This window comes from Euprymna scolopes, chromosome 3, assembly GCF_053919585.1.
Source record: "Euprymna scolopes isolate OS-2025 chromosome 3, ASM5391958v1, whole genome shotgun sequence".
NCBI lineage: Eukaryota > Metazoa > Mollusca > Cephalopoda > Sepiida > Sepiolidae > Euprymna > Euprymna scolopes.
The window spans coordinates 78,632,436-78,648,157 of NC_136484.1; the positions used below are offsets into that span (position 1 = coordinate 78,632,436).

Sequence of the window (15,722 nt, forward strand, 5' to 3'; positions counted from 1 at the left end):
CTTGTCGAGTTTGTTGGGGATATTTACATCGAGAGGGTACAAGGGTTTGTAGTTCATTAGAGTATCCACTATCAAAATACTTGTAAAACAGAGGGATGCAACATTTCTTCAATGAGACAGCAGTTGAAGCTTAAATGACATTTCAGAACCTATCAGGTTGGTGGCTCTCTTTTGAACCCTGTCCAGGAGCGAGAGACTAGTAGCAGGTGCACCAGCTCAAATTTGACAACAATACTCCATACATGGGCGAATGGTGGCCTCGTAGAGGCACAGAATACTTTCAGGCGTAAGTAACTTTCTAGCACGGTAGAGAGAGTCCACTTTCCTGCAGCGGCCGTGGCAATGCTTTCAATGTATCTGCTCCAACTCATGTTCCCTGTGAATGTTAAGCCAAGGAGTTTGAAAGAAGTACTTTCAGGTAATAGCTACTGGTGGTTGAGAAGGTTTCTTGTAATTATTGATGGAAACAAGCTTAATCTTGGCAGCATTGAATGTGTCCATCCATTTTGTCCCCATTCCACTACAGATTGGAGGTCTTCCTCTAGTGTTTCTGGCATTATGTGTTCATTTGTTTTCCCCTCGTGCCTGCCATAGAGCATGGTCTCATCAACAAATATACCCATCTCAGAGACAATTTTATCAGGGAGGTCATTTATGAATATTAGGAATAATAATGGTCCAAGGATAACTCCTTGAGGTAAACTCGCATTTATATCATATTGTTTAGATGTACGACCGTCGAGTCCAACCTGGATGCTTCTCTTATTTAAGAAGGATTTAATTGTTAAGTATTCGTCCAGTGATACTCTATGATTTGATTTTCCTGAGAAGACCATTGTGCCATATCCTGTCAAAAGTCTTGGATATATCTAGGGCTACCGCTCTACCCTCCGTGCTTTGTCCAGACTATGGTATATACGTTCAGAGATTACAGTTAGGAAATCTGCTGTAAAACGGGCTTGCCTAAATTCATATTGTTGGCCAGTCAGAAGTTTAGCAGCTGGACTAGAGGTTGTTTAATTAAGTACTCAAATATTTTGGCGAAAAGGGGGAGGGAGGCTAATAGGGCGTAAATTTAATGTGTCAGTTCTTTTGCCAGAATTCTTGTAAACTGGTATCACTGAAGTAGTTTTCCAGCAGTCAGGAAAGCAATATTCGTTAATTTGTTTGTAAAGTTTGGAGAGAACTGGAGTAGCCTTAGCGGAGCATTTTTTTAATAGCATAGCCAGGATGAGATCGGGTCCACATGCTTTTGAGCTGTCTAGGTTTTTTATGATTTAATGCAACTGAGAAGGGGTAATTTTCAGACTATCTAGTGTGGTGTCAGTCCACAAAGGAAAGTCAGGGAGGGCGTGTTTTGCTGGTTCCAATGTCGAGTTTGAGGCAAATCGGCTGACAAGCATGTTAACCTTCTTGGATGCCAATAACTGGATTGTTGGAAAGTGGGGGAATTGTTGATTGCTCATTATTTACTATACTTTTGTAGATTTTCAAGAAATCACGGGTTCCTAATTTCTGTGCTACGATGTATTTTCTAGCGGTTTTGGTATATTCTCTCATAGCTGTCACTATTTCTTTCTTACAATTACTTCTATGAACTTTTGTCTGTTTGTACTGGATTATGTCGGTTAAATATGTGGTATGCATGTTGCCTTTATACAATGGTTGCCGTAAAAGTAGAGGTGAACCATCGTGAAGAGTGTATTTTTTTTAATAGAATTTTTGTGTGGGAACATGTGCTTCAGTTGCCATTTTGAACCATTTAGTAGTCTCATTTGCGCACTGGTCAGCGGGAAGAGAAAAGATATTTCCCCATGGGGCATCTCTGATGAGATCCCTGATGGCTTCCCAGTCAGCCTTGTCGTTTTAAGCAATAGCTCTTCAGTTTTGGGACGAGAATTAAGGGCGATTTCTACCATTATCCCAGCATGATCAACATTCCCGTGTGGGCTATGGGCATTTGTTACACAATCATCGTGAACAGTGGTCAGAAATAAATCTAGAAATGAGGCTTGTTGGTTTGGCTGATCTAAGAAAAGTGTCGGAAACATAATCGTCTGTGATAAGGAATGAGATATAGAGAAGCTATGTGTTATGCTACCAGCTGCGTCTGTGTAAGTGGAGAAACCAAGCCAATTACTGTAGTGGACATTAAAGTCACCAAATACATGAACTTATGCGCTAGAATCGAGGGAGAATGCTGTCTATGCTGTCAGAAACTTGGCTGATTAGTGTACAGTCCTGGGTCGAGGGAGAGCGGCAGAGAAAATGTAAGTAGCTAGTGTTATGTTGCAAGTTAAGTCTAAAGCACATAAAGGCTTGATTGTCTAATTCTAGTTTTGTTTCTCTAGCCAAGGTGTTTCGAATATAAGACTCCAAGCCCGTGCATGTGTCTGTCTGAGTCCTTACAGCAAAGTGGGAGATAACCAGGCATCTTAAAGTGGTTAGAGGAATAGAGGAGTGTAGGTTAGTTTCACTTAGTGCTAAGATATCCGGGATATTTGTTAGGATAAAGTATTCAACATCATCGTAGTTCTTAGCCTGTGGATATTTGCAAGCCTCAAAGGAGGAGGCAAATTGGATTTGTTTCAGTTTAAGTTTGGTTTAATCATACTTTTTGATTGAACTGTCATTTTATTTTATTTTAAAATTTCAGTTACGGTGAGAGGTGCTGGACAGAGTGATTGTGAAGAATGCCAAACATGCAACACACATAGATCATCATGTTGTCCATGGTGTGTTTCCAAATCTTTAGTGAAAAGAGGGATTTTTCTTTTCTTTAAAACAAAACAAGCCAGAACAACTTTATTTAAATAACCAGAAAAGATACTTGAAGAAGAAAAATTAGTTTGAAAGAAAAATTACAATATATATTTTAATCGTCCAAAGCGACAAGGGCCAAAAATGAATAAGGTAACATGCTCTGCATGTGTGTAGTTACGTAAACACAGAAAATTAGCATGTTACATAAAAGACTAGATATTATTTTCCTTTCCACTGCAGATGTGGTATATGGTCGGAAAATGGGTATCTTTTCTTTATTACATTGTTACGTGAAAGTACAAAATGTTAAGAAGGGCTTTCTATTATTTCCGTATGGTCTGAAAACTGCAGAAGTACCAAAAGTTATTTCGTTTTAAAAATAGCCCCCCCCCATTTATCTGTAAATGTAGATATATAAGCACAGTTTTTATTTTGTGCAAAAAATATTTATTTACATGCAACCAGTATTTATTTGCATAGAAAGAGCCTACTCTCAAACTACGAAGGATGTGACACTACAGTAGTATTTTAGTAAAATCAAAGTATTTCTGCTGTTTACACACTGCGTTGAAATAAAGTGTTATCATTTAGACATCCTTTCTAACGTGTTAACTATTATGTACTTTCACATATCAATTTAATAAATAAAAGAAACCGTAAAAAGTGCATCTAACCCGAAATTCTATTAATTATTATTATTATTCTGCTCGACCACTGCAATAGTAAAAAGAAAACTACCACGCCATTTATCCGTAAATGCATAAGCATATTTTAGTACTGTTGTCTATTGTGCTATTTTTTAAATAGGATTTTCAAGTTATATTTATTTGTAAAGATAAATGCGTAAGCGGCACTTTACAGAATGTGCAAAAATAATAACGCCATTATGTGTTTATGTACTTTCACCTAACCATAACAAAAGATACCACAAAATTGATTTTAATTGAACAACCGGTGTTTTTGCTGAATATATATCTACAGATTTGAATGGGTGACTATAGTAGTAATGTCACAAGTAGCTTTACTGCAAAAAGACAAAAGGTGTATTTTTTCTGCAACTCACACACGGAAAGATAATGGCATCATCGAGCGATGTGAGCGAACTGTAACACGGGTCGCCGCCAGAAAACAGTGTATTATACCAGAGGCAGTATATTTGTACAATGTCACACTAAAGGATGACGTACCCTCTGCCACAGCACCTGCCAATATGGTCTATTGGTATTGCATACGGCTAACAAGAACCAATGGAACATCAGCGCTAGCACACAATCAACAGCAAATTGTCTTAAAAACAGGTGACCGAGTGTGGGTAAAAGTTCCGCATGGACGATGTACCACAGAAGATCGAGAAGGACGTGTGAGCGGAATTACCAGAGCACAAAACGTATAGGTTGCATAGGTAGAAGCCTTACGACCAGTCAGGAACTTGCAGAAAAGTAACGTAACCAGCTCCGACTACGAACAGAGAAAACTGAATCCAGTTCCACAGTCTTGAATGTTAAAATACAAAAGGTGTTTGCTTTTCTCTTACCAGGCGACATTATCAAAATAAAACATCCAATTTTCAATTGCCATTCTCCTAATAATTTTCAATTGCAATTCTCCTAATAATTTTCAATTGCAATGCTCCTAATAATTTTACATTGAAATGTTCCTAATAATTTTCAACTGTAATTCTCCTAATAATTTTCAATTGTAATTCTCCTAAAAATTTTTAATTGTAATTCTCCTAAAAATTTTTAATTGCAATTCTCCTAATAATTTTCGATTGTAATTCTCCTAAAAAATTATAATTGCAATTCTTCTAATAATTTTACATTACAATTCTCCTGATAAATTTTAATTGTAATTCTCCTAATAATTTTCAATTGTAATTCTCCTGATAAATTTTAATTGCAATTCTTCTAATAATTTTACATTACAATTCTCCTGATAAATTTTAATTGTAATTCTCCTAATAATTTTCAATTGTAATTCTCCTAATAATTTTCAATTGCAATTCTTCTAATAATTTTACATTACAATTCTCCTAATAATTTTACATTGAAATGTTCCTAATAATTTTCAACTGTAATTCTCCTAATAATTTTCAATTGTAATTCTCCTAAAAATTTTTAATTGTAATTCTCCTAAAAATTTTTAATTGCAATTCTCCTAATAATTTTCGATTGTAATTCTTCTAAAAAATTTTTAATTGTAATTCTCCTAAAAAATTTTAATTGTAATTCTCCTAAAAATTTTCAATTGCAATTCTTCTAATAATTTTCAATTGCAATGCTCCTAATAATTTTACATTGAAATGTTCCTTATAATTTTCAACTGTAATTCTCCTAATAATTTTCAATTGTAATTCTCCTAATAATTTTCAATTGTAATTCTCCTAAAAATTTTTAATTGTAATTCTCCTAAAAATTTTTAATTGTAATTCTCCTAAAAAATTTTAATTGCAATTCTTCTAATAATTTAACATTACAATTCTCCTGATAAATTTTAATTGCAATTCTCCTAATAATTTTCAATTGTAATTCTCCTAAAAAATTTTAATTGCAATTCTTCTAATAATTTAACATTACAATTCTCCTGATAAATTTTAATTGCAATTCTCCTAATAATTTTCAATTGTAATTCTCCTAAAAAATTTTAATTGCAATTCTTCTAATAATTTAACATTACAATTCTCCTGATAAATTTTAATTGCAATTCTCCTAATAATTTTCAATTGTAATTCTCCTAAAAAATTTTAATTGCAATTCTTCTAATAATTTAACATTACAATTCTCCTGATAAATTTTAATTGCAATTCTCCTAATAATTTTCAATTGTAATTCTCCTAAAAAATTTTAATTGCAATTCTTCTAATAATTTAACATTACAATTCTCCTGATAAATTTTAATTGCAATTCTCCTAATAATTTTCAATTGTAATTCTCCTAAAAAATTTTAATTGCAATTCTTCTAATAATTTAACATTACAATTCTCCTGATAAATTTTAATTGCAATTCTCCTAATAATTTTCAATTGTAATTCTCCTAAAAAATTTTAATTGCAATTCTTCTAATAATTTAACATTACAATTCTCCTGATAAATTTTAATTGCAATTCTCCTAATAATTTTCAATTGTAATTCTCCTAAAAAATTTTAATTGCAATTCTTCTAATAATTTAACATTACAATTCTCCTGATAAATTTTAATTGCAATTCTCCTAATAATTTTCAATTGTAATTCTCCTAAAAAATTTTAATTGCAATTCTTCTAATAATTTAACATTACAATTCTCCTGATAAATTTTAATTGCAATTCTCCTAATAATTTTCAATTGTAATTCTCCTGATAAATTTTAATTGCAATTCTTCTAATAATTTTACATTACAATTCTCCTGATAAATTTTAATTGTAATTCTCCTAATAATTTTCAACTGTAATTCTCCTAATAATTTTCAATTGCAATTCTTCTAATAATTTTCAATTGCAATGCTCCTAATAATTTTACATTGAAATGTTCCTAATAATTTTCAACTGTAATTCTCCTAATAATTTTCAATTGTAATTCTCCTAAAAATTTTTAATTGTAATTCTCCTAAAAATTTTTAATTGCAATTCTCCTAATAATTTTCGATTGTAATTCTTCTAAAAAATTTTTAATTGTAATTCTCCTAAAAATTTTTAATTGTAATTCTCCTAAAAATTTTCAATTGCAATTCTTCTAATAATTTTCAATTGCAATGCTCCTAATAATTTTACATTGAAATGTTCCTTATAATTTTCAACTGTAATTCTCCTAATAATTTTCAATTGTAATTCTCCTAATAATTTTCAATTGTAATTCTCCTAAAAATTTTTAATTGTAATTCTCCTAAAAATTTTTAATTGTAATTCTCCTAAAAAATTTTAATTGCAATTCTTCTAATAATTTAACATTACAATTCTCCTGATAAATTTTAATTGCAATTCTCCTTATAATTTTCAATTGTAATTCTCCTAAAAAATTTTAATTGCAATTCTTCTAATAATTTAACATTACAATTCTCCTGATAAATTTTAATTGCAATTCTCCTAATAATTTTCAATTGTAATTCTCCTAAAAAATTTTAATTGCAATTCTTCTAATAATTTAACATTACAATTCTCCTGATAAATTTTAATTGCAATTCTCCTAATAATTTTCAATTGTAATTCTCCTAAAAAATTTTAATTGCAATTCTTCTAATAATTAAACATTACAATTCTCCTGATAAATTTTAATTGCAATTCTCCTAATAATTTTCAATTGTAATTCTCCTAAAAAATTTTAATTGCAATTCTTCTAATAATTTAACATTACAATTCTCCTGATAAATTTTAATTGCAATTCTCCTAATAATTTTCAATTGTAATTCTCCTAAAAAATTTTAATTGCAATTCTTCTAATAATTTAACATTACAATTCTCCTGATAAATTTTAATTGCAATTCTCCTAATAATTTTCAATTGTAATTCTCCTGATAAATTTTAATTGCAATTCTTCTAATAATTTTACATTACAATTCTCCTGATAAATTTTAATTGTAATTCTCCTAATAATTTTCAACTGTAATTCTCCTAATAATTTTCAATTGCAATTCTTCTAATAATTTTCAATTGCAATGCTCCTAATAATTTTACATTGAAATGTTCCTAATAATTTTCAATTGTAATTCTCCTAAAAATTTTTAATTGTAATTCTCCTAAAAATGTTTAATTGCAATTCTCCTAATAATTTTCGATTGTAATTCTTCTAAAAAATTTTTAATTGTAATTCTCCTAAAAATTTTTAATTGTAATTCTCCTAAAAATTTTCAATTGCAATTCTTCTAATAATTTTCAATTGCAATGCTCCTAATAATTTTACATTGAAATGTTCCTTATAATTTTCAACTGTAATTCTCCTAATAATTTTCAATTGTAATTCTCCTAATAATTTTCAATTGTAATTCTCCTAAAAATTTTTAATTGCAATTCTCCTAATAATTTTTAATTGTAATTCTCCTAAAAATTTTCAATTGCAATTCTTCTAATAATTTAACATTACAATTCTCCTGATAAATTTTAATTGCAATTCTCCTAATAATTTTCAATTGTAATTCTCCTAAAAAATTTTAATTGCAATTCTTCTAATAATTTAACATTACAATTCTCCTGATAAATTTTAATTGCAATTCTCCTAATAATTTTCAATTGTAATTCTCCTAAAAAATTTTAATTGCAATTCTTCTAATAATTTAACATTACAATTCTCCTGATAAATTTTAATTGCAATTCTCCTAATAATTTTCAATTGTAATTCTCCTAAAAAATTTTAATTGCAATTCTTCTAATAATTTAACATTACAATTCTCCTGATAAATTTTAATTGCAATTCTCCTAATAATTTTCAATTGTAATTCTCCTAAAAAATTTTAATTGCAATTCTTCTAATAATTTTACATTACAATTCTCCTGATAAATTTTAATTGCAATTCTCCTAATAATTTTCAATTGTAATTCTCCTAAAAAATTTTAATTGCAATTCTTCTAATAATTTTACATTACAATTCTCCTGATAAATTTTAATTGTAATTCTCCTAATAATTTTCAATTGTAATTCTCCTAAAAAATTTTAATTGCAATTCTTCTAATAATTTAACATTACAATTCTCCTGATAAATTTTAATTGTAATTCTCCTAATAATTTTCAATTGTAATTCTCCTAAAAAATTTTAATTGCAATTCTTCTAATAATTTTACATTACAATTCTCCTGATAAATTTTAATTGCAATTCTCCTAATAATTTTCAATTGTAATTCTCCTAAAAAATTTTAATTGCAATTCTTCTAATAATTTTACATTACAATTCTCCTAATAATTTTCAATTGTAATTCTCCTAATAATTTTCAATTGCAATTGTTCTAATAATTTTCAATTGCAATTGTTCTAATAATTTTCAATTGTAATTCACCTAATAATTTTCAATTGTAGTTCTAATAATTTTCAATTGTAATTCTCCTAATAATTTTTAATTGCAATTCTTCTAATAATTTTACATTACAATTCTCCTAATAATTTTCAATTGTAATTCTCCTACTAAATTTCAATTGTAATTCTCCTAATAATTTTCAATTGTAATTCTCCTAATAATTTTTAATTGCAATTCTCATAACAATTTTCAATTGTAATTCTCCTACTAAATTTCAATTGAAATTATCCTAATAATTTCAAATTGCAATTCTCCTAATAATTTTCAATTGTAATTATCCTAAAAATTTTCAATTGTAATTCTACTAATAATTTCCAATTGCTATTCTCCTAATTATTTTCAATTGAAATTCTCCTAATAATTTCAAATTGCAATTCTCCTCATAATTTCCAATTGAAATTCTCCTAATAATTTTCAATTGCTATTCTCCTAAGAATTTTCAATTGTGATTATCCTAATAATTTCAAATTGCTATTCTAATAATTTTACATTGAAATTCTGCTAATAATTTTCATTTGTAATTCTCCTCATACTTTTCAATTGTAATTCTCCCAATAATTTTCAATCGTAATTCTCCAAATAATTTTCAATTGTAATTCTCCCAATAATTTTCCATTGTCATTCTCCCATTAATTTTCAATTGTAATTCTCCCAATAATTTTCCATTGCCATTCTCCTAATAATTTTCAATTGTAATTCTCCCAATAATTTTCAATTGTAATTCTCCCAATAATTTTCAATTGTAATTCTCCCAATAATTTTCCATTGCCATTCTCCTAATAATTCTCAATTGTAATTCTCCCAATAATTTTCAATTGAAATTCTGCTAATAATTTTCAATTGCAATTCTCCTAATAATTTTCAATTGTAATTCTCCCAATAATTTTCAATCGTAACTCCCAATAATTTTAAATTGTAATTCTCCTAATAATTTTCAATTGCAATTATCCTAATAATTTTCAGGTGCAATTCTCCTTATAATTGTCAATTGTAATTCTCCTAATAATTTTCCATTGTAATTCTCCCAATAATTTTCAATTTTAATTCTCCTCCAGATTTTCAATTGCAATTGTCCTAATAATTTTCAATTGCAATTCTCCTTATAATTTTCAATTGCAATCCACCTAATATTTTTCAATTGCAATTCTCCTAATAATTTTCAATTGCAATACTCATAATAATTTACAATAGTAGTTCTCCTAATAATTTTCAACTGTAATTCTCCTCATAATTATCAATTGTAATTCTCCTAATTATTTTCAATTGCTATTCTCCTAATAATTTTCAATTGTAATTCTTCTAATAATTGTCAATTGCAATTCTCCTAATAATTTTCAATTGCAATTCTTCTAATAATTTTCAATTGTAATTCTTCTAATAATTGTCAATTTCAATTCTCCTAATAATTTTACATTGTTATTCTCATAATAATTTTCAATTGTAATTCTTATAATTATTTCCCATTGTAATTCTCCTAATAATTTTAAATTGTAATACTCCGAATAATTTCCAATTGAAACTCTCCTAATAATTTTCAATTATAATTCTCCTAATAAGTTTCAATTGTAATGCACCTTATAATTTTCAATTCCAATTCTCTAATAATTTTCAATTGCAATTCCCAAAACAATTTTCAATTGTAATCTCCTAATAATTTTCAATTGTAATTCTAACTATTTTCAATTTTAATTCTCATAATGATTTTCAATTGTATTTTTCCTAATAATTTTCAATTGCAATTCTCCTAACAATTTTCAATTGTAATTCACCTAATAATTTTCAATTGCAATTCTCCTAATAATATTCAATTGCAATACTCCTAATTATTTTAAAATGTAATTCTAATAATTTTCAATTGTAATAAGTGGCAATTGCAATTCTCTTAATAAGTGGCAATTGCAATTCTTCTAATAATTTTCAATTGTAATTTTCCTAATAATTTGCAGTGGTAATTCTCCTAGCAATACTCAATTGCAATTCTCCTAATAATTTTCAATTGCAATTCTCCTAATAATTTTCAATTGCAATTCTCCTAATAATTTTCAATTGTAATTCTCCTAATAATTTTAAATAGTAATTCTAATTATTTTTAATTTTAATTCTCCGAATAATTTTAAATGTTGATTCTACTATTATTTTTAATTGCTATTCTCATAATAATTTTAAATTGTAATTCCCTTAACAATTTTCAATTATAATTCTCCTAATATGTTTCAATTGTAATGCGCCTAATAATTTTCAATTACAATTCTCCTAATAATTTTCAATTGTTATTCTAATTGTTTTCAATTACAATTCTCCCAATAATTTTTCCTAATTGTAATTCTAATAATTGACAATTACAATTCTCCTAATGATTTTCAATTGAAATTCTCCTTATAATTTTCAATTGCAATACTCCGAATAATTTTAAATTGCAATTCTAATAATTTTCAATTGTAATTCTCAAAATAAGTTTCAATTGCAATTCTCCTAATAATTTTCAACTGTAATTCTAATTGTTTTCAATTTTAATTCTCCTAATAATTTACAATTGTATTTTTCCTAATAATTTACAATTGCAATTCTCCTAATAATTTTCAATTGTATTTTTCCTAATAATTTTCAATTGCAATTCTCCTAATAATTTTCAATTTTGATTCTACTATTATTTTTAATTGCTATTCTCATAATAATTTTAAATTGTAATTCCCCTAACAATTTTCAATTGTAATTCTCCTAATAAGTTTCAACTGCAATTCTCCTAATAATTTACAATTATAATTCTCCGAATAATTTTTAATTGCATTTCCCCTCCAAAATTTCAATAGTAATTCTCCTAATAATTTTCAATTCCAATTCTCCTAATAATGTTCAATTGCAATCCTCCTTATAATTTTTAATTGTTATTCTCCTTGTAAGTTTCAATTGTAATCATCCCAATAATTTTCAATTGCAATTCTCCTTATATTTTTCAATTGTAATTCTCCTAAAAATCTTCAATTGTAATTCTCATAATAATTTTCAGTTGTAATTCTCGTAATAATTTTCAATTGCAATTCCGCTAATAAGTTTCAATTGAAATTCTTCTAAGTTTCAATCGCAATTCTAGCAATAATTTTCAATTTAAATTCTCCTAATAATTTTCAATTGCAATTCTCCTGATAATTGTCAATTGTAATTCTCCTAATAATTTTCAATTGTAATTCTCCTCATAATTTTCAATTGTAATTCTCCTCATAATTTTCAATTGCAATTCTCAAAATAATATTCAATTGTAATTCTTCTAATAATTTTCAATTGCAATTCTCCTAATAATTTTCAGGTGCAATTCTCCTGATAATTGTCAATTGTAATTCTCCTAATAATTTTCAATTGTAATTCTCCTCATAATTTTCAATTGTAATTCTCCTCATAATTTTCAATTGTAATTCTCCTCATAATTTTCAATTGCAATTCTCAAAATAATATTCAATTGTAATTCTTCTAATAATTTTCAATTGCAATTCTCCTAATAATTTTCAGGTGCAATTCTCCTGATAATTGTCAATTGTAATTCTCCTAATAATTTTCAATTGTAATTCTCCTCATAATTTTCAATTGTAATTCTCCTCATAATTTTCAATTGCAATTCTCAAAATAATATTCAATTGTAATTCTCCTAATAATTTTCAATTGTTATTCTCCTAATAATTTTCAATTGTTATTCTCCTAATAATTTTCAATTGTAATTCTCATAATAATTTTCAGTTGCAATTTTCCTAATAATTTTCAATTGCAATTCTCCTCATAATATTTAATTGCAATTCTCCTAATAATTTTCAATTTAAATTTTTTTTTTTTTTTTTTTTTTTTTTTTACACAGTGATCACCACTTATCAAGGCACGGAAGCCACTCAGGTTATTGCAAGTACATTACGTTAGTGTGGAGATTTGATGAAGTGTTTACTTAAGAGGTGGCGGTTCATTAGGGATTTGTTAACATTAGACTTGAAGACATCCAAGTTGTAGTCCGGAGGGAAGCAGGCAGACGGAACAGAGTTCCACAGGCGTGCAGTTCTAAGAAAGAAGCTTTGTTCATGGAATCCGCGTTTTTATTTAGGCACAGATATAGAGTGGGGGAAATTTTTCACAGTGGATTCAGCTAGACGGGTGTTTTTCATGAAAGATTGGCGATGGGGGACCAGGGATTGGAGTTCAGACGAGCATCTGCCATGAAAATAACGATAAAACAAGGATAGGCTTGCAACGTCTCTTCTGTGGGAGAGAGGTTGCAGGGTAGAGAAAAGGGCATCCCCCACTAAACCACAAAGTCTATTTTGTACTCTGTCAAGGCATGATAGGCTGTTTTTGGCAGCTCCTGCCCAGATATGGCAACAGTATTCCATCCTTGGCCGTACTTGGCTTTTATATAGAAAGAGAATTGCATCAGTAGTGAGATATCTTCTGGAGCGGTAGTAGGATCCCACCATCTTTCCAGTGACCTTGGCAACAGACTTGATGTATGTGTTCCATTTCAGATCAGGAGTAAAGGTCAAACCCAGAAGCTTGTCAAAACACGGGGCCTCACCCAGACGAAAGCCATCCATCACAATTGATGCCAGCTGGGGATCAGAGCGTTGATGATGTAAGGATAGGAGTTTGGTTTTGGATGCATTAAAGGTAATTAGCCACATCTTCCCCCACTGAACCACGCGCTCGAGATCAGAGGAGAGAGAATCAGAGAGAACTTCGTCATTTACAGCCCCTGATGCGTTGCCGTAGATGGTCGTGTCATCAGCATAGATGTCAACGAATGATTTAAGTATGTGTTTAGGGAGGTCATTGATGTAGATCAGGAAGAGAGTTGGGCCCAGGATTGACCCCTGAGGGACTCCAGCATTTATATTGCAGGCCTCCGATTTTTGTCCATCTACCACTACTCTTATGAGCCTATCAGAGAGAAATGATTTAATGATTGAGAAAACATTTCCAGTTATACCATAGTTGGAAATCTTGTGAAGTAGACCCTTATGCCATACCTTGTGGAAGGCCTTTGATATGTCAAGAGCAATTGCCCTAGAAAGGAAGCCTTTGTCAAGAGATTCACTAATCCTGTGGGATATAACCGTCAGCACATCTGCGGTAGATCTTGCAGAGCGGAAACCATATTGTGTGTCACTAAGAAGGTTATTCCTGCTGAGGTGGTTGACTATTTCTCTATTTAATATGGATTCCAGCAACTTACTCATAACACAAAGAAGACTTATTGGTCTGTACTGAGAGGGAGATGACTTATCACCTGAATTCTTAAATACAGGGCAAACTGATGAGGTCTTCCAGGGGGTTGGAAAGCACTTCTCCTTAAGGCAGCGCTTAAATAGTTTCGTAAGTATGGGAGCAAGTTCTGGTTGAAGCTTTTTTAACACTATAATTGGGATGCCATCAGGGCCAGTTGCTTTACTGGAATCTAGGTTTTTTATTAGCTTGGCGACCTCGTGCACCGATATTTGTATGTTACCTAGCTTGTTCTGTGTTATAGGAGGAAATATGGGGAGTTGATGGCCTTCGTCGCATAGGGTAGAATTAGCTGCAAAGTTCTTTGCAAATAGTTTGGCCTTGTCTGACGCTGACGAGATGACCTCTGGTCCATTGATAATGGTTGGGATAGAACGCACACTTCTGTTCAGGATCCTATTTGTTATTTGCCAAAACTGGTGGGAACCAAGCCGCTGATCAGCTACCTTGGATTTAACAGACTGGGCATATAGCTCTCTTGCATTTTTTATTACTCTTTTACAGTGGTTGCTGGCAGTCCTGAAAGCAGCTTTAGTCTCAAATTGAAAATTGCAATTGTAATTATCCTAATAATTTTCAATTGTAATTCTCCTAATAATTTTCAATTGTAATTCTCCTAATAAGTTTCAGTTGCAATTTTCCTAATAATTTTCAATTGCAATTCTCCTCATAATTTTCAACTGCAATTCTCAAAATAATATTCATTTGTAATTCTCCTAATAATTTTCAATTGTAATTCTCCTAATAAGTTTCAGTTGCAATTTTCCTAATAATTTTCAATTGCAATTCTCCTCATAATTTTCAACTGCAATTCTCAAAATAATATTCATTTGTAATTCTCCTAATAATTTTCAATTGTAATTCTTCTAATAATTTTCAATTGTAATTCTCCTAATAATTTTCAATTGTAATTTTCCTAATAATTTTCAGTTGCAATTTTCCTAATAATTTTCAATTGCAATTCTCCTAATAATATTTAATTGCAATTCTCCTAATAATTTTCAATTGTAATTCTATGAATTTTGAATTGTAATTCTCTTAATAATTTTCTATTGCAATTCTAATAATTTTCAATTGCAATTCTCCTAATAATTTTCAATTGTAATTCTGCTAATAATTTTCAATTGTAATTCTATGAATTTTGAATTGTAATTCTATGAATTTTCAATTGCAATTCTCCCAATAATTTTCAATTGCAATTCTCCTCATAATTTTCAATTGCAATTCTCCTAAAAATTTTGATTTGTAATTCTAATAATTTTCAATTGTAATTCTAATAATTTTCAATTGCAATTCTGCTAATAAGTTTCAATTGCAATTCTCCTAATAAGTTTCATTTGCAATTCTCCTCATAATTTTCAATTGCAATTCTCCTAATAAGTTTCATTTTCAATTCTCCTCATAATTTTCAATTGCAATTCTCCTAATAAGTTTCATTTGCAATTCTCCTCATAATTTTCAATTACAATTCTCCTCATAATTTTCAATTACAATTCTCCTCATAATTTTCAATTACAATTCTCCTCATAATTTTCAATTACAATTCTTTTAATAATTTTCAATTGTAATTCTAATAATTTTCAATTGCAATTCTCCTCATAATTTTCAATTACAATTCTCTTCATAATTTTCAATTGCAATTCTCTTAATAATTTTCAATTGTAATTCTAATAATTTTCAATTACAATTCTCCTCATAATTTTCAATTACAATTCTCTTCATAAT

The 15,722-nt window shown here is 28.9% G+C and overlaps 1 protein-coding gene across 2 annotated transcripts in view; it reads right to left on the bottom strand.

The window, feature by feature from the left end:
• Nucleotides 1-15,722, bottom strand: part of LOC145256446 (uncharacterized) — a 237,487-nt gene that overhangs the window by 61,803 nt on the left and 159,962 nt on the right. The gene's annotated exons all lie outside the window — the stretch shown is intronic.